The 23,798-nt window shown below is 34.3% G+C and overlaps 1 protein-coding gene across 2 annotated transcripts in view; it reads left to right on the top strand.

The window, feature by feature from the left end:
* The first annotated feature begins 259 nt into the window (after positions 1–259).
* The window catches only part of LOC113239834 (UNC93-like protein), an 85,927-nt gene continuing 62,388 nt past the window's right edge, over positions 260–23,798 (top strand). For both annotated transcript variants that reach the window (XM_026476988.1, XM_026476979.1), the window contains exon 1: positions 260–476. The gene's annotated coding sequence lies outside the window, so the exon portion shown is untranslated. The remainder of the gene's footprint in view (positions 477–23,798) is intronic.

The raw sequence follows: 23,798 nt of genomic DNA, 5'->3' as shown, positions 1-23,798 counted from the left end.
GCAGATTTATATTATTAGTAAAGTTTTGGAATAATACAAAATAAGATTTGGCGTAGTTCCTACTTTTCTTAACAAATAATTTACACAGGGTAAACTTAACTATAAAACTGCAAAGAAAACTCTCTCTGTAAATTTTTTGTAAGTTTTGAGGGTGCAGATTCAGCGACGGCTACGCGGCGCATCCGCAGCACAGGGGTGCGCCTGTGCCGACGACGCTTCCATAAAGTGGCCCCCGCGCGTCGCGGCCTTCAGTTCAACCCGAGAGTCGTATACGCCGACACGCTCGCGACGCCCACTCTCGCTTTGAACCGCCGACGCTCAGCACGCGATAGTGTTCACTTGTAAACGAGTTGCGCGCCCTTTCTCTCACGCAGTGTGATCGTGCTTGGGTACGTGAATGCAAAACCGGACTACACTCTTAACACGAGATTTCGACAAGGAATCCGCTAGGTCTGGACATCTGTTATTTTTTACAGGTAAGTTTTTTTTATTGTTTTCAAACAGGCATTGCGAGTGTTTCTGCATAGCGAGTTACCGTCGGAGTAAAAGTCTACAGTAAACCAATTTCGATCAGACTTTCCAAAAGGCCTGCTCCTTGAGCCGCTATAGGGTGGTGGCAACCGCATAAGCGCCTTTACCTGCAATACGTTGGCAGATAGGTATGCGTTGGCGTTTCGTCGCTGTCCCTTGAGCACAGATTACCCGTGCTACGCGCACTACGTCGTACTGTTAAGGTTAACAGCTCTGACGGTATTTGTAAATATTCAGTCTCCGTATGAACAATTTAACGTCGCCGTGCCTATACATTAATAAGTCGTCTGTCCTTTTGGGAGGCAATTTTGCGTAATATTCATTATCGATGTCACTGAAAAGTGGCTCTCGATTCGACGCGTATGTTTGGTTCTTTTGTTCGCGCATTATTCACCGCCGGCTGGTGTGGAACACAAAAACCCATTTAATAACACCTATACTCGCTGTAAAGTTGTTGGGTAATACGAAAATAACAAATGTAAGTACATTGCCTACAAGTATTATATTAGCAATAGTCAATTACACTAGTTTATTGAAACTTTATCGTCGCTGTATAGTATGAGTTTTCCTTGAAATTAATGCAATTTAAAAAATAACTTAACGGAATAATGTTTTTGATATGTAAAGTACTTTAAGTTTGACGTCGTCGTCGTTCAATTCGTTGTTACAATAAATGCCCTTATCGGGCTGTTGAATGTGTAATTCTAATTTACCACATTCTATTTCGTATGTTTCTGATAATTTATAATATAACGGAATTAGAAAAGAGATCACGTAGATACCAGACGTATTGGTGATGATAAAATAAACACACACAATTAACTACTTATAGTGCATAATATCAATAAACGTAACGCCGCGTAAAAGTGGTAACGTAGCACTACTTTCATTTCAAAAATATCACTGCTACTGGTATCTCCTCCGTTCTATTAAATTAATAAGTACGTATTAAGTAATTACAGTATTTAAAAAATGTAATGTAATTGACCACTATAATTATAATGGACCAATTTAATGGAATATAAAAAAATAATTCAGAAAAATATACAAACGTAAACATTAAGTGACGGTACGGTACGTAGGCAGAAGTAATGACCTCCGTGGCCCAATGTTTTGCACTGTGGGCGTTAGATGTGGAGGTCCCGGGTTTTATTCCTGGTAAGACCAATTTGCGAAGTGAACTTTCTACTTTTCTAAATTGGTTCTGGTTGGTCCGGGTGTTCTGGGTAGTAGAGTGAATTTCGTCGCTCAGTAGGGCTAGCACGACAAAGCGCGACTTTCGCAAGTGCGACATAAAGCGCGACATCTCTGTGCGAGAATAGCAGTATGTCGCGTTTTATCACGCGCTTTTCGCGCCCTGTCATGCTAGCCCTACTGGTACTCATAGTACGGGGAATTCTCTGGTTTGAGACCAGGTAATTGGTGCGATCGTATGGCACGTTATTATAATCAAGTAGGTTATTTATACAAATATGAGTAACGATTCAGCCATCTATAAAAATGTTACATATCGCATAATAATTATTGTGTTACTAATTAGACCTTCAGGCATTCATTAACGAAGGCAAATGCAAAACGATTAATTTGATTCGGAATCTTTCACGGGTATTAATGTCCATGGTCCTTATACAATACTCAACCGCCATTGAAAGGTAGAACGATGAAAATTGTGCACCTATTGGCAATTTCTATAGAAGAATTTTCGACATCTTATACATGATACCCATATACACCACCTTTATAACAAATTGTCGTTCGTTCTCTCTTGTACCCTTTGTTCGTAGTTTTATTAAGATAAAATGTGTGATATACTCAAGGCAGCTGTGGACGTTTTGTTCATTGTAATGCATATTACGCTAAAAATTCAGATATTTCATTGATTTGGTGCAAACATGTAAGTATATACATACAAGAAAACTGTACGACGAAATCTTACGAAAACAATTTCAATAATTTTTGTCTATCGTACCATTTGGACTTTTAATGACTGAGAAACACACGGAGAGCAAGTAGTACTACCCTTAGTTCCCTACCATAGCTACCCATTATAATCAGTGTCGATTTTTAGACATTCGTGATATTGATTAGAGATTAGCGAGATGACAAAACACCAGAAGGTATTTTTATATGGTAAAGTGCCAACTCCATACCGTAAAATAATCGAAACAGAAGACGACTGCTACACTATACTTAGTTCAGCCACGAAACAACAAGGTGGCATTAGTTGTATCCCACACATTCGCGTATTGTTATCTATTTTACTATGTATATAATAGGCTAATACTCAGAAAAAATAAAGACGTAAGAAGTAATGGCAGACCTAGACTCGGTAAGGGACCGTTGGCTTCGTCGTTAAAACGGTTTTAGTATTCCAAATTTTATAAAGGTCATGAAACTTTATTTGCCTACTGTTCCTATTGTTATGCATATTTGAACGTAAGTTTTAGTGCAATCAAATTGACTTTGGCTGGATACCAATTGCGTTGTTTTACAATTATTTTACCGTCGAAGCCGACGGACACCCTTGCTCGATGTCTTAACCAGGCCTCTTTTTACATATGTATACATTTAGATATGTCTTTGTTAGGCATATCCATTACCAAAACCGTATCCAAAATAAGACATTTGTAATTATTTAAAGTAATTTCTTTCCTATGTGCACACACAATGGGGTTGCCGTTGTAGGTACCTGCGTACAAACAATGTCGTAATTTGGAGGTCTGAGGACGTGTTTACGTTCGGTTCGATTTCGTAACGCGCTTACAAGAAAACTGCGATATTTTTCGTCCTTCTTATTTGGGTTAATTCTATTGCAAATATTGTGATATAAGAAAGTCGCTTGTAACAAAAAATACGTTGACAATATGATACACCTCTCCCTTGAAAAAGAAGTAAAAACGATAAAATTATCAAAAAAAAACTTTTGTCGCTTTTCGTGGACTATCAAAGGCGAACTTATTAATACTCTGTGTCAGTAATTAAACATTGTAAACATAATTATTTCATGCATAATTAAAGAAAATCTACATTATGCAAGTAACCAAGAGTAATATTTTCTCCAACCTATAGCTGCAGTTTCGGAGTCACCGCAGTTAATATATTAAATCATAATGTTAACTACGGCGACTAATCTGTAGAATGCCGGCCATAGCCGTAGCCTTTAAAATACTGCGTCGTTAATTTTAAATTAACTGGATTTAACTAGTACGATCTAGTTAGTCGCCGTCTGTGGTGTTGGTGGTATGAAGAAACGTGGAAGGTGTTGCATAACTTAGCTTGGAAATTTAAACCGTGTTTAAATAACACTTAATTTATCATTCGTTGTCGGAGGATGAAAGCGACGAATATTTCTCGTTGAACAATTTGATTAATACGAACAATAGCACCATGAGCTATCTTGCTTAAAACACGGATAAGAAAATTTCTACTTTGATTTATTTGCGGACATAATTTCAAAAATAAGTAAAATGGATTGTACTTGGGATCGTACCATCAGTGCGAGAACAAACTAAAAAAATGCCAAAGGAGTTAAAATTATTGAAAGTGCAATAGAAAGCGAGCAAGTATCTATTTAAATGTTGAAAAACTTGTTTTGCGAACTTCCAAAAGTTGTTTATATATCTGAAGTTGTTAGCCTTAAGATTTACCTCATCTTACAACACCTTGTAATTAGCGTACAAAAATATACATGTAGTTTTATTAGCTAACGCAGTTAAGGACACTATATAACGGTTTTAATTATCGGGTTTCCCACAATGAATATGTTTCTTACCACTGTCTACCAAAATTACTTTATGTCTATCTTATGTTGTCTGCTCAAAGTGTGTCCCATGAAAGACTGTACTTTTATAATAGTCGGATTCATAATTAAATACAATAACTGTAATGGGTAGCTAATTTTTGAAGGATCGACGTCATTAATCTCTCAGTAGGTCATCAAATCTTGTTAATACTTTTTAAAAAAATATTACAACAGAAATCAGGAATTTATAGACTAACTGTAAGTGAAATATTATTTTGTAAATGAAATGTTATTTGTTTTTGACTGGCTCTATTTCAGTAAGTTATAGTATAATTACCATTACAATAAATATAGCAACATTATTTTTCAAAGTGTCATTGGCTAAGAACAATAACCTAGAGGACTGGCAATTGTCTCTTTGCTTTCTTTACATAAATATTATTTATTATAACTTAGAAAAAAGCGTAAGACAATGTCCGTATGCAGACTGTTCGAAAATACTCCAAACAAAAAATACTTTGAATCCGTATTTGTCACAGTTTTGCTCTCTCTATAACATTCAAGTGAGAGAAAGGTGTTGTTTGCTATACCTAGTCTTCTTTTATAACTTTGCTTTTAAAGTAGGATGCTATGTGTCTACAAACACTATATTATACGTGGAATCCCCTCATTACCTATTTTCAAAATTTAGATGTGATTGAAAAATAACTGTTCATTAAGAGAATTTATTCATCAACTGTCATTTACTATTAGGCACAAGTGAGATATGTAGCTTCGTTGTTGTTTTACAGGTCATCTTATAGCATTTTTTTTTTCAGTCCATAGCGGAACTTATTAATGTTAGCTGGAACCGGTTTTGAAAACGGATTCCGAGACAAGAGCTGGGAACTGGTTATCAGTTTTACATTAGTGTGGTGCGTCCGCGGCGCCACCGCACAAGGATTTGGCAATACAGGCAAATGCACATTAGTCGTAATGGAGATTGTCAAGGATTTCTTGATTAAACATTTGAACCGAACCGAAGGGTTACACTCGAACCTGTTCCAATGACTGGCAACCAGGTAAATGTAATAAAATGGGACCCCGCTGATATTCGGGGCAACGAACGCGCAGTGACCGTCCTGAGATTTTTCTGCATATTGATAACAAGTTTTTTTAAGTGTATGTACATATTACATATACGTATGCGCGCCACTGCAATCTGAAATACATCCAATCATTTACTTATATGAATATTAAAGTTACATTTACATAGTAAGTTTTTTTAAATAATACCAACTGACGGAAAGAACAAGTCGTGCACCTGGTGGTAAGCGACACGCCTGTCTATAGCAATTTATGTGCCGCTCAGAGCTTTAAATCGCAAAGATCTGACAGGCACTGTCACTGTGCCCGCACTCTGAGACATAAGCTGATATGTCCCATGTGACTGTAATTTCACCTTTTCACCCTTACCCTTCAAAATCGGAACGCACAAAGTCACATTACTTCTTGTTGGCAGAAATAGGTAAGGTGGCAGTACTTCCCTGGATGAACTCTTTCACAAAGATCTCTACTGCTGCTGAAGTGCATAATATAATTAATACGTCCAGTTAGGATTCCGTACAGTGTTCATTTGCCTAGAGAAATAACAACGTATGTGGGGTCGTACTGTATGAAATGCTACGACATTCCCAAAATTACGTTTATTATCAACCCAATTCAATCATGGCTGAATACTTTCTTAGTTTAATATGTAATTTAGTATTTTAGGCGACTGAACATTGAGCCCAAACGAATGAAGTTTTATGAAGTCAAGGATTTGTCGGGTCGTAGGTACTTGAGTATTATTGACATGAAAAGGGGCCAGGGTGCGGTTTCTAACATGTGGAGTAAAAAAAACAAAAGCCAAACTGATAATTTATTTACATACCCTAAACATTTATAAAATATTCCTATATGTTCCAAATAATATCAGTTTTAGCGAACACCATGGTAATTTATGTAGGTACGAGTTTTAAAGTCAACAAGTTTGTAAAGTGGGACCGTTTACCTTGTAGTCTCTTAAATTTGTCAACAGTATTTTATCAACGTTAATTAATCGAGGTAAAAAGGTCTATGTAAAAATAAAATGTTTGGTGCAATTCCTTTATATCTTACAGACATAAATCTCACCGATGTGTGGCATGCAATGAATTGAATTTTGTTTTTTATGCACCTAACATTTTATGTTGATTTCTTTTTACTTAACTTACTAGATTTCTTTGAATGGTGTAGGGTTCGCGGCCCACATGGGTGCGGGATTTTTCACCATTTAAACCCGAATTTCCGATCACCGGGGAAAATAATAACTGTAAATACCCATTTCATTTTAATAACGTGCCTACTAGAGGGCGCCAGGGTACTGATTGCTCCCAAGCGCTACAAAGACTAATATTATCAATATTATTTTTATTTTTTTTATAAATTTTTTTGTACATTTTGTCCAACTGCTTTAATTTAATTACACGCGGAGAAATATTTTTTCATCTGCTATGTGCATATTTACAATGAAAAATTACAATTTTTTTTATTATTTATCAATTTTTATGAAATATTATGTACTTACCCAATTTCTTCGTCAATAGTTCCATTTCCCGATTTCTAAATAGCGTTTTATTACATGTAATAATGTTATTCACTTTGTTAGACAAATTTTCTCTTCTTCAACGTCAAAGTTATCTAAAACAAATAATAAAATCAATATGTCTGGTCCCTTTTAAAGATGATTTCGTAGGTCAATAGCAGAACTAGTTAGGTAACTGTAAGCAACAAATAGATAAGAAGAGATGACAAGTCCATTACGACCGGACTGTTATCGGTGCGTTAGCTCAGTGGCAACCGATGGACTGTGACGATAAACATTAAATTTATTAGATCTTCGATTCGATGTTCTATTTGAATCTTTTCACTTTTTAGGAAGTTGTCGTAAATTTTAAATAGTCGGAATATTTAGGGTTCTCTAGAATAGAGTGCTGAATAGGATCAAAGTCAAACAATTTTATTTCATAGGTAAGCAAACTACGTTTGAAATGATTAAACTTGCCGCTCATTCGTAAGACGGATTTCCGTGAGAAGAATCAGCAAGAAACTCTAATTGTTGCTTTTTGTAAATAAACATTTGCAGATATTTACCATTTACAATATTTATTTGAGACGTCGTAAATGGTAAATGTTGAAAAATGATGTTTGAAATAAATATGTCGAGTCTATCGAGAATCAGTCATTATGCTGGTACGTCTTCAATTTACTTGAAACCAGTATATTATTTAAGAAATAACAAGCTCTAATATAACACACACGTTCTGCACGTGCTCTATTTAAAAAAAATGATAAATAACTATACAGCGCATAATATATATAATCTATCAAATTTGAATCAGTATACACGTTGACTCACATATAATTTTACCATCTTCTAAAGGTACGAACCGGATAAGTAGCATTGCCTACGGAAACTTGTGTGCGTAGTCGACATAAAAGATTTTTTAACCAATATAATTTTTGGGAATATTTGTGAATTAGATTTAAAAATAGTAATATTTTTTACAGAATTGATCCTAAAAAACTATATCATATATACTATACGATATACTATATTTAATATTTTTAGTAGCAGTAGAGCTCCTTGTCAGAGAATTCGCCCAGGGAAGTACCTTATTTATTTCTGCCGGCAAACAGTAATGTCAGCATTACCGTGTTCCGGTTTTGAAGGGTAAGGGTGCTAGTGAAATTACAGACACCTGGGACATGTCAACTTATGTTTCAGGGTGACGGGTGCAGTGGCAGTGCGCCTCAGATCTTTGTGATTTAAAGCTCTGAGCGGCATTGCAAGTGTTATGGACAGGCGTGTAGCTTACCATCAGGCGCACGGCCTATTAGTCCCGTCACTTGATATTATAAAAAAAAAAAACAAAATGTCTCACATATTTTTAGAACGTTGCACAAGTACACGAATAAATGACTAGTTCAGACATCACAAAGCATTGAAGCTATTTCAAACCTACAATTTACTTGGAACGACCAAATACCACCATTGCAAAACGTTCGAGTCACTAGAATCTAACATTAATGACACCTTAATGTTTACTTCGTACATAAATCATTAAACACACTATTGCTTTGGAGTATTTATCACATATATATAAAATACTAAAATGCGAGGTACGACAATAAGAAAGAAACATGAACACAAAAAGGTGACAATTTAAATTAATGGAATCTTGAAGACGTCATCTAGCTAATATTATTTTTTAAAAGAAGCATTACTTACAACTTATGCATCTCCTTATCTGTGGTACTTTAAGCAAACGCCTTAGTTGGATGATGAAAGAATTTCTTAAATTGACTTGGCCATTAGCAAGATTACGCCGTAAATAAAACGAGTTGACAAACTTTCTCTTTAAAGACAACATATATAACTACAATTATATTGGGCGAGTATCGGGTGTTTAGTGTATTATCATTCATTGGAATTGATAAGAAATAGACTTAATAAAATAGAACAATTAAACTATATTGCTTACTGTTTGATTACAATATTTAAATACTTGCTTTCACTTTTTTTACTTTTGGTATCAAAAAAAAACACTTTTTGCTGTTCGTAATTCACATTATATTTACTTCACTCCATGAATCGGTTAAGATTTTCTAAGGAGCACTTAAGTTTTATATATAGTTAACACAGTACTTGTGTTTTTACAAGCTATACTTATTTGTATTATTACATAGTAAACTGGCGGTGATATCCCCATTTGTGACAAAGGAAACATACCTACTAAGTTTGAAAAAAATCATCTTTTGTTTCGTTGTGTCGTTAAATATATTAAAAGCATTAATAGTTTTTGGAATACAGATATTTAAAAATAAAAAATAGAAATTACCTTTCAGTACTTTGCCATGACGCTAGCTGCAATTGATGATTATATTTGTTTCTTTTTTCATGACAAGTCGTAGCCTGACATTCTATGATCATTATAATATAACATATATGGGCTGCTTGTTTCTATATAATATATATATATATAATTATATAGAAACAAGCAGCTATATAATATATATATATAATTATATAGAAACAAGCAGCCCACAGACAAGCAGCCTAAAGAGTGTGTTGTACTTATGGCATGTACATAAGTTGTTGTACATGGATGTCGTCATCTCGGGAAAGGTTTGCGAGATTCAATACCGCCTCGAATGCCCGCTACGCCACAACCGATTGTTTAAACGCTCGTTGGTTATGCTTAGTTATCGCTTTGTGTCACAAATCCTCAAACCAGTTTTTCGCTCAACTGTCGGTCTAGCGAATCTTGCAAATTCTGAGATTATATTTTCGAAATCGTTTTACAATTTTACCTAGACTTTTTACAGTTCGTTGAAATCTGGGTATCCGTCAATACGCTTTATACTTTTACGAATTTTCACATGTGAAGGAATCATAATACTTCAAACATCAACTTCGCGTTTTATGACATCTCGCAAACAATATTTAAATTTAAAAAAGTTTTTTAAGAAAGTACTATATTTTAAAGCAGGTTAGGATCTTATTTTTAAATCGGCAGTGGCAGCATATATTTTAAAATCACACAATGCGGCGTGATTGCTACGTGTGGTGGTTATCTTAATTTTTGCTAATTTATAATTGGACGTCGAGGGGAGACTTATTGAGTACATCAAATGTCGAATAAGGTAGAGGCTAAGACAAAGACAAATTTCATTGCAGCAACCAAGAGGTAGCATTTGCTTGGCGTGCTTTAGGGCGTGTCACCAGAGGAGAAACAGGAAAAGCTGTTTTTCCTAGATCAAATGGTTTAGGTATTTACTATTAAATAACGGTCTTACAAAAAATATACGATACACTTAAGGGTATTGTCTAAAGAATCTGGTAATGAGTTGCCTCACCGTTCCTACATTGCTTTTTACGCTAGAACTGCTTCAGTCTAGTTCTTAATTGCTCCGTTATCTTGAATTTAATGTGGATTTTTATTTCGTCTCACTTCCTTGTGCTGTTGATTACAAGTAATTTTCTACGTCATTTTTAACTCGACGATACGTGAGTGAATACATGAATCCTAGAATCTTCGAGGAGAACATTTAAAATGTCGGACATCCGGTTCTTTGCAAAACGTAATACTATATAGTGACAAATTATGTATTCAATAATCATTTATCTATCAGACTGTGAATGCGGTTTCATTGTTGATGCATTTTTCATTCCATTTACCTTAAATTCTTCATCGAATTATGTGTAGAACTTAAATGTGTAGGTAATCTTAATTATCGATTCAATTAATAACAGCTTGTTTATATATTTTTCTTATTTCCACACGCGTCTAGACGGTAATCAACGATTTACTTTTTTTACGAAGTTTTCTATCAATTGGATTTCTTTAATGTACATTTTACATTTTATATTACCAATAAAATCGTATACGCAAACTTTATTTTGTCTCAAATTTAAACAAAATTACAAGGTTACTTAAAAGAGGGGCTCTTTTAAGTATGAAAAAACTTGTATCGTGCGCCCGTGACGAGAAGGTGCCACATGGTGAAGAGAAGGACCTCCGTCAGGCTTTAGTCGTTAGGAGTCCGACGTAACCCATTCGATACCCCCGAGCGGAGGGTATTCATGAGAATTACCTTACGTTACCAAAAAATGTAGGTCTCGCTCCTTTATAACTAGTAAAAGCTATATAAAACAAAATAAAATACAGTAAAATTACAGAACTAAATCTCTTAACTGTAATACAAATATATTGAACAAAAAATTTGGTATATTTAAAAAAGAGTAAATTTACTTGTAAATTTATTTCTTTATTTAACCTTTGTTTTTCTTACAAGGGTTGGGCATAAATGGTCAAGTCGCAAGGAAAACATGTGTTCCGAAATCTTATCAGAAATGTATTGCAATGTTATGTAATACGTAATCTTTTTTCGATTACTTTCTCGTAAAAATACGCAATGGCAAACGTGTAGAACGCCGAAGCAGATTTACATCGAGGTTGTTGTGACTTGGCTATCGTTAGAATCTTCAGCTGAGGTCGACTGCTATGTAATTAGATATTCTAATTTAATCAGATCACGATGTTTCCTGCTAAATGGACATAATAGGATGATTACCTTTACTTGTGCCATTATACGCCGTTTGTTATGAATTTTATTTCAAAAACATTGTTCACGGACGAAAAGTTTTACCTTTTAAAATAATAACTAATTCGCTATGACGTACAGGGAAATTTACTCACCATTTTATTACGACTACAACATTCGCATTTAAAACAACAACCTCATCATCTCACCAATAGCGTTAAAATTTTTCTCACATCTTGAATAACTTCAATGTACACGAGTTTTCATAAATCATACCACAACATCTGAAATACATGGATGACAAAAGGAGGGTAGATAGCAATTATGTCACAAAGGGCATATATATATGGTACTCTTCTTTCCAGAGGCCAAAGGAGTCAAGGGCAAAAGCTAGAGTTAGCGTAAATAGTAAATAATGACTAAAGGGGATTGTTTAGATATAAACTTGGCAACAGATATGTCTTTTAGTTTATCTTCCGTATAAAAGCTGACATATTTTAAATAATTCATATTTCCTGCATTGTAAAGTATTCAGATAGTATAGTAAACCAGGAAAGAAGCGTCTGTTTACCGTTACATATCGATGTCCAGGCAACATTTAATGCCATCATTACAATAAAACAGTAGTCACTACAAATTACAAATTGATTGTTACTAAGTGATTTATTACTTGCATTTACTCTTCAACCGAATCTCATAAACGCATGTTTACTGCGTAACTTGTTTCGGGAAGTAGCTATTCAGTACAATACTAAATTTTCCGCAAATTGACATTAAGTCATTGTTTAAAGATGATGAATTACATATGTACATACAGAAGGAGCTAGCAACCGTTACGTTGGCACAAATAGACTGACTTGGATTAGGCCATGAAACGGGGCTACATCAGATCGCCACCCACGTTAAGATCCGGTCAGATGGGCACCAATCCGATAAATATTTAAGCCCTCGGACAAATTGACAGTATGTTACAAAACGGGAGTACTATTTTAGTTTTATATTAATATGTATGTAACGTAAAGGAGATTTAAAAAAAAAGAGAGGAAAGGAGATTTAAAAATTATATTCACTCAATGAAAATAGCTGCGGCCATTTTGTCAATAGGTACACTTCTGCTATCTTATTTATCCTCTGCAATATAATATTATGTTGACGAAAATCCACAGTGTTGGAAATTATTTTCGACTGTTTCCTATATTAAAAAAGTAAATTGTGGGAAAACGGTAATCTTTAGGAGTGGGTATAGGGGGTGGCGAAGAACTTCAATGTTGAACTCCTCTCTAGTGGAGACAGTTTGTTCGGCAATATGTGGTCTAACGTTATCATGACGAAGTGGCGGTAGAGGTCGTATACACTAATTTCAGCTGTATCCATGTTTTATTTTATATCGAATGTAAAATTGACTAAAACGAAAACAAATTTTAAATTTAAAAGCTTTAACATTCTATTTGAAAAACGTTTCTAGACTTTTTTTAATTTTATAGTGTATAAGTAGAACCAGAACTTTAGAACAACAATTTCATTCTCTCTCTAATATTTTACGTAAACAATCGCACTTATTATTTTTAACGACTCTTACCTTCATTTGGTTATAAATCGACTGTAAAATTTATATAAATTATGGTTTAAAATTATTTAAAAAAGCCTTTCTTAATCTTAAATGCTGGTACGGTATTAAAGGCAAATGACCAGGAAAAAGAAGGTAATTGACTGTCGTTGTAAGAGAATTGGAATTCTTACACTACGTTAATTGTATTCTTTGTCGCTTTTTATGAAGTGAACGCAATTTATGCAATTATTTCAGTAATTTTCGTGCTGAGTACTGTAATTTCCACAAAATTGTGCTATTTGATATGCGCTTGTAGTCCTACGGAAATAATCAACAATAATGTTCACCTAAGACTGGTTTGATCCAGCACATTCTGCTAGTTGTTTCTGGATCGTGCTGAACTTCTCCAGCCCTTATCAGGAAGCTGACACATGGTCGGCCACGTGTGAGTCATTTTGTAAGCAACATTGGCATTCCATGTAACCGTGTCTTATGAGAACTGATAGTTCCAGATACGTTTAAATTATGAATACATATAATTGAATTTCCATTTATGGTTTTGTGTTATTGATAATTAGTGGTGATTTGAATTTAGAGTGGAAATAATCACTTTTTTTGCAGATAGCAATTTTTCTAAGTTCAGAGAACCCTTGTATAGAGATATGATATCATAATCTTAAGCAAATTGCTTACCTAGTATTCGAAGCGAACCAATTGACCTTTGGTAAAGTACGCAGCCTCTCAGAATATTGAAGTTTATAGTAATTCGATGTATTCTGACGGCTATAAGGCCGACGCCACGACGTGAACGTCTGTTTGAATGTGTAAACAATATGAATATTTAAATTTTACTGCTGTTTCGCTGCTCTAACGTGTTTCAAGCTGGCGCAATTTGATTGCAAAAAATACCTCTATATGAAATTATAACTAAGCAATGTTTGACACGTTCGATACAATACTCGTAACTGTAATTATTTGACTCCTAAATAGTTCTATAGACTAATATAACACATCAAAGTTTCACATACTCACTTATACACAGGAGCAAGACATATAAATAACGAAATGAAAATTCAATTACGAATTAAGGGAATGTATCTATGGAACGTAAGCTCGATCGGCTCTTATGGCATTTGGTTTATTTATTATATTTTGTTTAACGCATTTTATATTTACTCATTATTGCGTTTTTTTATAATATTAAGTGACGGGATCTGATGGTAAGATATACGCCTGTCTATAAAAGTTGCAGCGCCACTCAGAGCTTTAAATCGCAAAGATCTGAGGGGCACAACCACTACACCCGTCGCCCTGAGACATAAGTTGACATTTCCATGGGCATGTAATTTCACCAGCACCCTTACCCTTCAAAATCAGAATGCAGTAATGCTGACATTACAGCTTGGCGGCTGAACTTCTATGGACGAACTCTTTCACAAGGAGCTTTACTGCTACTAAAAATCTTTTCTCTAAGCTCTACTGATTCATGGAGCACGTATATGTCAAAGATAATTAATAACTGTACAACATTTAATTTATGAATAATTGTGACATGTCAGAAGTAAGATTCTAACGAACATTGACCTTTTACTAATTAATTACCAGCGCACACTTGCACCATTACGTGTAATGTTTACGTTAAATCAAGATTTACCGTATTTATTCATAAGTCTATTTGCAATTTAGCACACTATTATATTTATTTCTATACTTAATTTTATTTATTTTGATCATGCAAATACCGAAACGGCCTTCAGAAGGATGACTTAAATATTAATTATTTGGAAAACCACGCTTATGTTTTTTCTTATACAAATTTGGGGATAAAAAATACATCGACCAAGGCTTTATTCATTTCCCACTTTTATTGTTTATCTATGTCTAGGATATTTCTGTGTTAGTATTTAGAACTTGATACTTAGACCTGTACTTAGTACTTTCAGTGCTTAGGTGTATGCACTTTACGATTCGAGTAGTCTGTAACACAGGAAAAATGTAATTAAGGCATAAGGTATTTCAACGCGAGCCTAGGATTTAGGAGGTGAGGTGTGGGGAATTGCCCTTCGCGTCCCGCAACCCGTACGCTGAGAAATAATATGAACAAAATAAGAACAGGCGGAGAAAATTTGACACAGATCCGCCGTCGACAAGCACCCGATAGCAAATGAGGGTTCAGCGAAATTTTGGGATAATTGTGAATTTAATAACTACAGGGCTTCAGTAGAAATCCAAAATTTTGCAGATTCTCTGTAGTACCTAAATATAAATATCTTCATATAAAAATCATGTGCAAAATTAGATACTTTATTCTTAAATAATTCGTTTAAAACATTTATTTTCTGTCTGTTTTCAAAATATTATATGTATAGGTGAAGTACATCCTATCGTGTAACAAATTAGCATATTCTTTAGACAATATCCTTAGGTATATCGTATATTTTTTGTAAGACCGTTATTTAATATCAAATACCTAAACCTAAAACTTCTCCTCTGGTGACTCGTCTTAGCAAAATATTTTTTCACCTCAATAGCTCGGAAAGGCGTTCTTTCTCATTAGAAATCTGCACGCAAAATCGTTTTTTGCACGCTAGTGTGGAAAAGGTTTTTGAAATTCGAACTTGACCATGGACTGTGGTGCACCTAACTTTATCTTTCGATGAAAAAAAGTCAATGGCACGTTCAATTAAGGGAATTGTCGTACATTACTTATTTATGTAACATAAATGCGTTGGTATATTTCATTCTTGTTATTGTTGACATTAAATTGACAATGATAACTAATTGTGTTTATTAAATTATTTTAATTCGTCGAGAACTAAATTTTTTTCAATAATCACTTGATCACACAAAATAAAAGTACAAGCAAGATAAAAAATGGATGAGGTGTAAATTCAGAACGCATCCGAACATAAACTTTTTCTTTTCAATATAAAAGGTTTTATAGTTCAACTGTTTTCATCTACCATTTCCCTCGCTATAGTGAGGTGAAAAGTTGTGTGTTTCGCTCGGTAGCAATTTTGGGTCTCGTGTCTTGAAACCCGCGCTACGCTCGGGAATCTATATTTGAACCACGAGCTACCTTCGCTTGCTCAGGTTTCAATACAAGCACTCGCGGCATACAACAACTTTGAAGCCTTGCATAACAATTAACTATTTTGACATATTAAAAATGAACCATTTTGCACACTGTCGCTTCGACCGAGCTCCGATTTACTTTTCACGTCATTTATTTTGTTAAGATGTTGTACGGCGCAAATTAATATGTTATAATTATTTTCTTTGTTCAATTGCTCGATGTTCATCGAAGAACAAACTTCGTAATGTATGACGGCTACTGTCAGGTAAATACAATGAAATAAATAAGTAATAAACTGCTCTCCTTGTCATAAACAACGCATAAATTTGTATTTTGATAACTTTCGGGATATTGGCACCTAAAGGTTGTATTTCTTTCAAAAATGTCAATTGCGCTGATTTAATAAAAGTGAATATAAATAAGATATTAAAAAACCGTGTGATTCCAGGTATGTTAATTACTCTATTCTGCTAAAAATGTCGATTACGTTGGTTATGATATGGACTTCAGTATGATGTAAGTAATATTGTATACGCAAAGGCAGAACATAACATTCTGCATCTTCTCGTTACCACCAAATTGGACGTTATATTTTCAAATTATTTTTTTTGTCCTATATATATACAAATATTTATAATCGATTTTATATATTTAAAGAATAAAACAATATAATGACTACACAACAAAGCATTCATCATCAATCAGTTTCAGTTCAACTTATTTAGATAGAGAATAAGGCTTTATTACTACATAATTAAATAAGGTTACAAACATAAGTGTGTCAAACTGCCTCTGCTCTGTGCCCGAACGGTTACAATACCGGACTGCCACGCAGAGGTCCCAGGTTAGATTCCCGGGCAGGGAGAAATATTTGTATAGCCTACATTTATTTCTCTCGTGAGTTTGGGTGTAATTTGTGGTTGTCTATGTGTGTGTCCATGTTACCCGCGACACAGGGTTTCCTTGTGCGGGGCAATGTTGAGTGTGTGCGTTGAAAACAAAAACTAAATTGTTTAACTTAATTATTATTTAGAAATAACCTGTTTATTGGCAAGGCGATGGGGAACCTGTTATATGATTCTTTTGCCGGAGCGGTTAGGTGTAACTTCTTTTTAATTGTTCATAAAAACTACTAGAAAAGTACCTACTACTAAAAAGGGACAAAATATGTTCAGTCGATATATAACGCTGACCGCCACCGTTCTCTGACTCACATTCATCATCTTCACTCTCGTCATTCACTCTTGTTGTACAGTTCATTCTAAATACATTATGTCTACGTTCAAAGAGCTTTGAAATTTTATACATGCATGAGCATTTTCTCTGTTATTTCTGTAAGATAAGTACGCAGATTGCAATAATCCTCATGCACATATTTTGATGAAAAACGACTAAGTATATTGAAAGATTTGTATATTTAAATATAAAATTCGCATTTTCCTAATTTAAAAAAATCTACTCAAATTGTAATATACAACAATACCATTACTGACAAAATAATATTTTGTGTACAATTGTAAAAATATGATAAAATATGCTGGTTACGGTCACAAAACATTTTTTTCAATTAAATCGATGTCTAATGTTTCATAACTTCACGGGATTTCCAAGAAACATATTTCAGCTAGTTTAATCTCACCTGAAAAAAGAAAATTTTCCGTGCTCGGAATTCGTTACAATACATACGACATGAATTAGTCACCTACAGGTATATATCGCGCAACGAAACCTATTACAATAAACTATACCTACTTTTATATCTATGACTTTGTTATAACAATTATTTATTTTCTAATAAACAACAAACAAACGTTTTAATAAACAACACCGTCTTCAACTATGAATTTAACGTAAACTATGATAGTTGACAAATCAAAATGTAATCCACTGAAAACATATTTAATTGCCACAATTGCCACATTCTTTTAAGTAAATATCTAACGCTGCTGTTTGATTACTATCATCACCACTTTTTTAACCCACAAAATAAAGAAAAATTAAGCTATTTGAAAAACTATAAGAACTGTTTACGTTTTTTCGCTGACTTCAATGGCTTCCAACCAAGTGTAGAGAAGTAAGTGAGTGAAATTAACAGAGTGACCTGAATGCACAATCGGTACGTTTCAGTCCCTGCGAATGATAAGCAAACGAAGCGTTACGTGGAACAATTATTGTTCCACACACGTTACGCGAACAATATGTTTAAAAAAAAGACCATTATTACGTCCGGCACTAATTCTCAATCGATTGTTTGTTAATTTCAACATCCACATTTATTTTATCACGGAAAATATAAATGTTAGATATATTTCAAAGTTGTCTAATTGTAAAATTAGATAATCTAGGAGCAAATAACATGCAACAGTTTCATTTCGTAGCTGTTGCTCTCATTCACTACACTCGGAAGGCATTAACGTTTACCCGTAACCTTTCAATCATTATTTACAACTACTTATTTATTACAACTACACGTTGGTTGACCTTTGCTACATAGCGACGATTTCTCTAAAATTTCGAAATGTGAAAATAATTTCTTATTGCTTTGTCTACGTTGCCTTGATTTCAAGCCCACGAATAATAATTTTAATGCTGTATGGTTCCTATGTAGATAATAAAAAATTCGTATTACACATTATTTATTTTAATTGTTCATTCGTTTTTAAAATAACTATCTGTAGTAGACTCTGTAATTAGTTCTTACACGAGTTTTCAAAAATTTAAGTTCTTTCATTAGAACCTTACACGCAGTTTGCTACATGAATATCATGATTTTTTACTACCATGATATTCACATAATTTTTGATACATAATAATAATAATTTTTGTTACAACAAACAAACACATAGAAAAATTACTTTGATCACACTAGAATGAAACCAGCGACCTCGCCATACCGGGACTATCGCTTTTCAAATTGAGCTCAGTTTGATGTATGTTTAACACTAACAATCATATAATTTATTATATATATTTTTTAAATAGAAAGCACAGGATATTACAGCAACCTGACCACTTCGGTGTTTAAGGTTAAAAATTCAGTAATGGGTAACGGAAATATGTCTACTGCTTTTGATATGTCAATCAGACTGATATTCAATTAATTTCTAAGATCAAACCCCTGTTCTCGCCACAAAGCCTACAACTTAATAACACTTAACTTAATAAACTATTATTACCACTTCTCATTACACGCCACCCGCTATTGTGACCTTTGTTGACGTGTATCAGATTTCCACTTTTTGGGGATCCGCTAAAATTAGAAGCCGATCGCAATTTATTTAAATTTGTTTGGCGTAATTTGTGGAGGTGTTCGTTTTGTTTGACATTTTAATCAAAATTGCCCCGATCTACAAATTCAATTCTAATTAATCTCCGCAAGTAAACACATTAGCGTAAAAAATAAGATATGGCGGTACTCTGCTATTGTTTAAGTAATTCTTTTTATCCAGTTTTGCGCAAATATGCTTCCAAATGTATTACACCAATCATAACTGTCTGCAACATTTATTTAAAGATCCTACACCTAAAAAAAAGTGTTTCCGCGTATAACACTATTGCTAAAATTGCCGTGTTACTTACTATCTTGCATTTTTTGCTATACTTTACGGAAAAACGATGCATGGCTCCCATTATAACAAGTTGCCAACTCTTTAAAAACTTCAGATTCATCATGAGGTACACAATTAGAGCGTAATTTTTCAAATATTTTTCAGAATAAGTTGTTTTGCTTTGGCACGGTGAGAAACTTTTTTTTAGTTTTATAGTATCGAACAACAAACAAAATAATGAAGGAATAATTAGACGTAAAAAATTGCCACGGATTTATTACCACAACGAATTAATTTTATAGTTATCGGTAGTAAGAACTTGTGATTTAGACGTCTTTAACAAACTTCATTTCTGTATTTAGGTGTAAATCCTGAAGGACGAATTGAACTAGGTATATCGGCTTGATAGTTAATTTGTGTATGGAAGCGGGAGAAAACTTATTATCATACCTATTCATATAGATAACTTTATAATACCTTGCCTTTGAAATTCACAAATGTAAATTAACTATAACACCGTACTACGTTTATTAACATTTTCGACAAAGCAAAAATTCTAAATTTTAAAGGTCGTTGTCAACGTTTCTCGTAATAAATAACACATAAAAAGATCTCAATAAGAGGTGGTTCACCTTAAAACTGTAATCAAAATTATTATTGCCGAACTATAAATTGAGGCGATCACCGTGGCATGGGGCAGCGGCAATCACCGTCCGCAACGAGCTTGTACATGTACACACGTCATAATGTTTGACACAGCTGCATCGCCGTCCGGCACGCGGCAGAGGACCCGAAGAGCCTTGCAACAAGGTTATTTCGACGCGTCGTTGGTGTGCGGAATCTGTAATGGCCTTGCGCTTTGAAGCTGCGTTTGGGATTTGATAAATACCATTCCAAAGCGATTTTCTGTGAAATCACCATCACTTTAACTGGATATCGTCACCGTAGAATATACATAAATATAATAAAAAAAATGTACATGATTTCGTTAAGAAAGAAGATATCCATAATATTAACCTTAGAACTAAGTCCATACTCATGGTACCACGTTTTCGTTTAACTATGGTAAACGATTCTTTTATGGGGAACTGTATACGTTTTTATAATAAGATTCCGGAGCATATATTAAGATTACCATTTCCTAAGTTTAAAACTTACATTAAAAGTATTTTAATTGAAAAGTCGTATTACAAGATTGTAGATTACGTGTTAGATAAAGATGTATGGAAAGCCAACGTGAGTCTAGATTCCACACAAATATGGTGCAAAATGTATTCTATAGCATTTAAATTTATTTCAAAAAAAAAAAACGAACCCTAGAGTTTCTTGCTCGTTCTTCTCAGGGAGGTCAGCGTAGTGAACGAGAAGTAGCTTAAAAAGTGGTTTAATAATGACGTATACAAGTGTAAAAATTTTACCTATGGAATGATTCATTACTTGACGTTGACTTTGAATGAAAAATCTCCATTACCTACAAAGTTTACGTTTTTTATATGAAGACTTATAAATAAAAAAGAGTTTCGTAATTTATGTGTGAAATTTAATTTGAGAACTTTGAGTTTTTCGGTGAAGGAAAACATCGCGATGAAACCTGCACGTCAAAGATGGTTCTGAACCCTCGGAAAACGTTTCAACGTTATTTAGGTGTGCATGCTACATCGTCAACCTCATCATCACTTTCCATCAGGTGAGATGGAGGTCAAATGCGTACTTATTTTTAAAAAAACCTGAGAACACCCTAACCCGATCTGGGCCACCGTGGCGGACTATGGCCTAAACTCTCGCACGAGAGGAAACGCGTGCTCAGCATTGGGATGTATATATGGGTTGATGGTGATGATGAGTAAAAACAAAAAAGATAAAAATTAAAGCGTTTTAATTGGTACAATTCGCGTCAATTACAAAACTTACAAATAATATGTTCAACACATTTTTTTCACCGGCGCGTCCTGAAAATAATTGTATTCACTCGACTATTGCGACATAAATATTTTACATAATTACAACAACCTATGAATATTATGATACTTTAATAAAAAAGGACAGTCATTTCAAGGTACACTATCACCGTGTTATTTCTCTCATTTTATTATTTAACATTATAAAAGTAGGTACTTGAAAATTCTTCAGTGAGTCATCTTTCGTATTTATTGGCAGCTTCCATTGCAAGTTTACAAGAAAATGAAATTTCAAAGTGTAAAAATAAAACTTGGTACCTGCTATCGTAAATACAAGTACGTATTACGTACAATAAGTCTTTCGTTGTTATAAATGACTTTACAATATTATGTCCATTACAAAAAAATAATCGTAAAATGTCCACTATCCTATTAACTAAAACTAATAAGCATGTAATTGTGCAGATATGTGAAACTGATATTTTACTTACATAGCATTTTACTTTTGAAAATATGATTCTTAAATAAAATAAAATAATCATTAGGCACGCACTATCGCTGAGCAACGTAAAATATTTTTTATCACACTTGCTCGTAAATCGGGCCTTTTTTTCTTCTCATTACATGATCATGGCTGTAGCGAAAAGTAAAAACGTCTGAGGGTTTTATATGGGGCATTATAGTCAAGTTATTGTCTCCTCGGACGAACGTTTGTCATGCTAGACTGACACGCAGAGTCCCGGGTTTGATTCCCGGGCCGAGAGAAATATTTGTCTACGTTTATTTCTGTCCCGAGTTTGGGTGTAATTTGTGGTTCTCTATGTGTGCGACACAGGGTTTCCCTAGCGAGGTTATGAGTATGTGCGTTATTATTATTAGCCTGCATGCAATCATATTATTTACTCGCAAAAGTCACGAAAAACATTTATGTTTCACGGGCGGTATGTGAATTACGCACCTCAACTCCGAAAGCCCTCCGTCTTCGACTTCGAGCTTCTAAGAGCCTCGTTCGTGATTCCTCAATACGCAATGTACTGAAGTAATTTAGAATTCTGCGAATGCATTTCGTGATGCAAAATAATTAATTACCTACTGGATTGAACCCAAATTGATCGGTACGAGGTTAAAGGTACTTCGCGATATTTTCACTTGTACATTTAACCGGTTTTTTAAAGTTTTTTATTGGTAATCAGTGCAGCATTTTATGTAAGATACTTACGTTTTATTCATTTGCTTATATTTAATTATTTATTCCAGCGGGCACTTTGACCTTTTTGTCTTAAAAAAATTGTGATTTTTTGCGACCTCGCAAGGTAAATCGCGTACGCGGAGTCTTGTGCCGAGGCGAACTACCGGTCCGCAATATTCGGCACCAGATCCGCGTCTTAAATGCACGACACGAATTTTTTACCCACAGACGATCTGCCTTAGCAAAATACTCATCGTCGCGTTGCTTAGATGTCTAAAATTATTACAGCGCATTACTGCGTTCCGGTTTTGAAGGGTAAGTGTGCTGGTGTAATTCCAGAAATGTGGCACTTGTCAACATATGTCTCAGGACGACAGGCACAGTGGCAGTTCTCCTCATCTTTGTGATTATAAAGCTTTGAATAACGCTACAACTGTTATGGACAGGCGTATCGCTTACCACAAGGTTGTCGACTTGTTCGTCGCCTCACTTGCTATCATAAAAAAAAAGTAGCGCAAGATCGTGGTGGCATGACACGACTACAGGAGACCTACACTTAGAAGTTCGTGAAGTCTGGATGTAGTTGATAATATGTAAAGTTATACATGTACACACTATTTCTCCTTCTCTTACGTTACCAATTACTTTGATATGTTAGGACACAAAATGTTCATCTGTGACCTTATCAAATAACTCCTCATTACTATAATTATCTTAAGTTTAATCAATAAACTTGTAATTTGTTAGTGATATGCGATTGTCACGTTATAAGTTAGTTATTAAAATTACTAGTATCTCAAAAACAAATAAACATTGAAGGCTTTTATCGATGGCCTTGTGACAACAGTCCCGTTAATTTCTAAATAACATAAACAAACGAAAAGAATATGCCATTGAACCGTCGCTGTTTACATTGCACCAATGTGCGATACTGGATTTAGGACATTGGGAAGCCAGAAAACGAAGGTGTGAAAATCCGAGTGATTCGCCTATTTGAACTAACTATTAAACACTTTCCTATGTACATATGTAGACTAGCACTTACGTGCTGTCTCGCCCTAAGTTTATTTACAACGGTACCTAATTGCTTGTACAAGCAAGATAATTTACTATCAAACTGCCACCCTAATGGGAATAATTAGTTGGAACTTGCTTATA

Source organism: Hyposmocoma kahamanoa, unplaced genomic scaffold, assembly GCF_003589595.1.
Source record: "Hyposmocoma kahamanoa isolate Upper Pololo Valley unplaced genomic scaffold, ASM358959v1 100021, whole genome shotgun sequence".
NCBI lineage: Eukaryota > Metazoa > Arthropoda > Insecta > Lepidoptera > Cosmopterigidae > Hyposmocoma > Hyposmocoma kahamanoa.
This window is presented reverse-complemented; position numbering and strand designations above follow the sequence as displayed.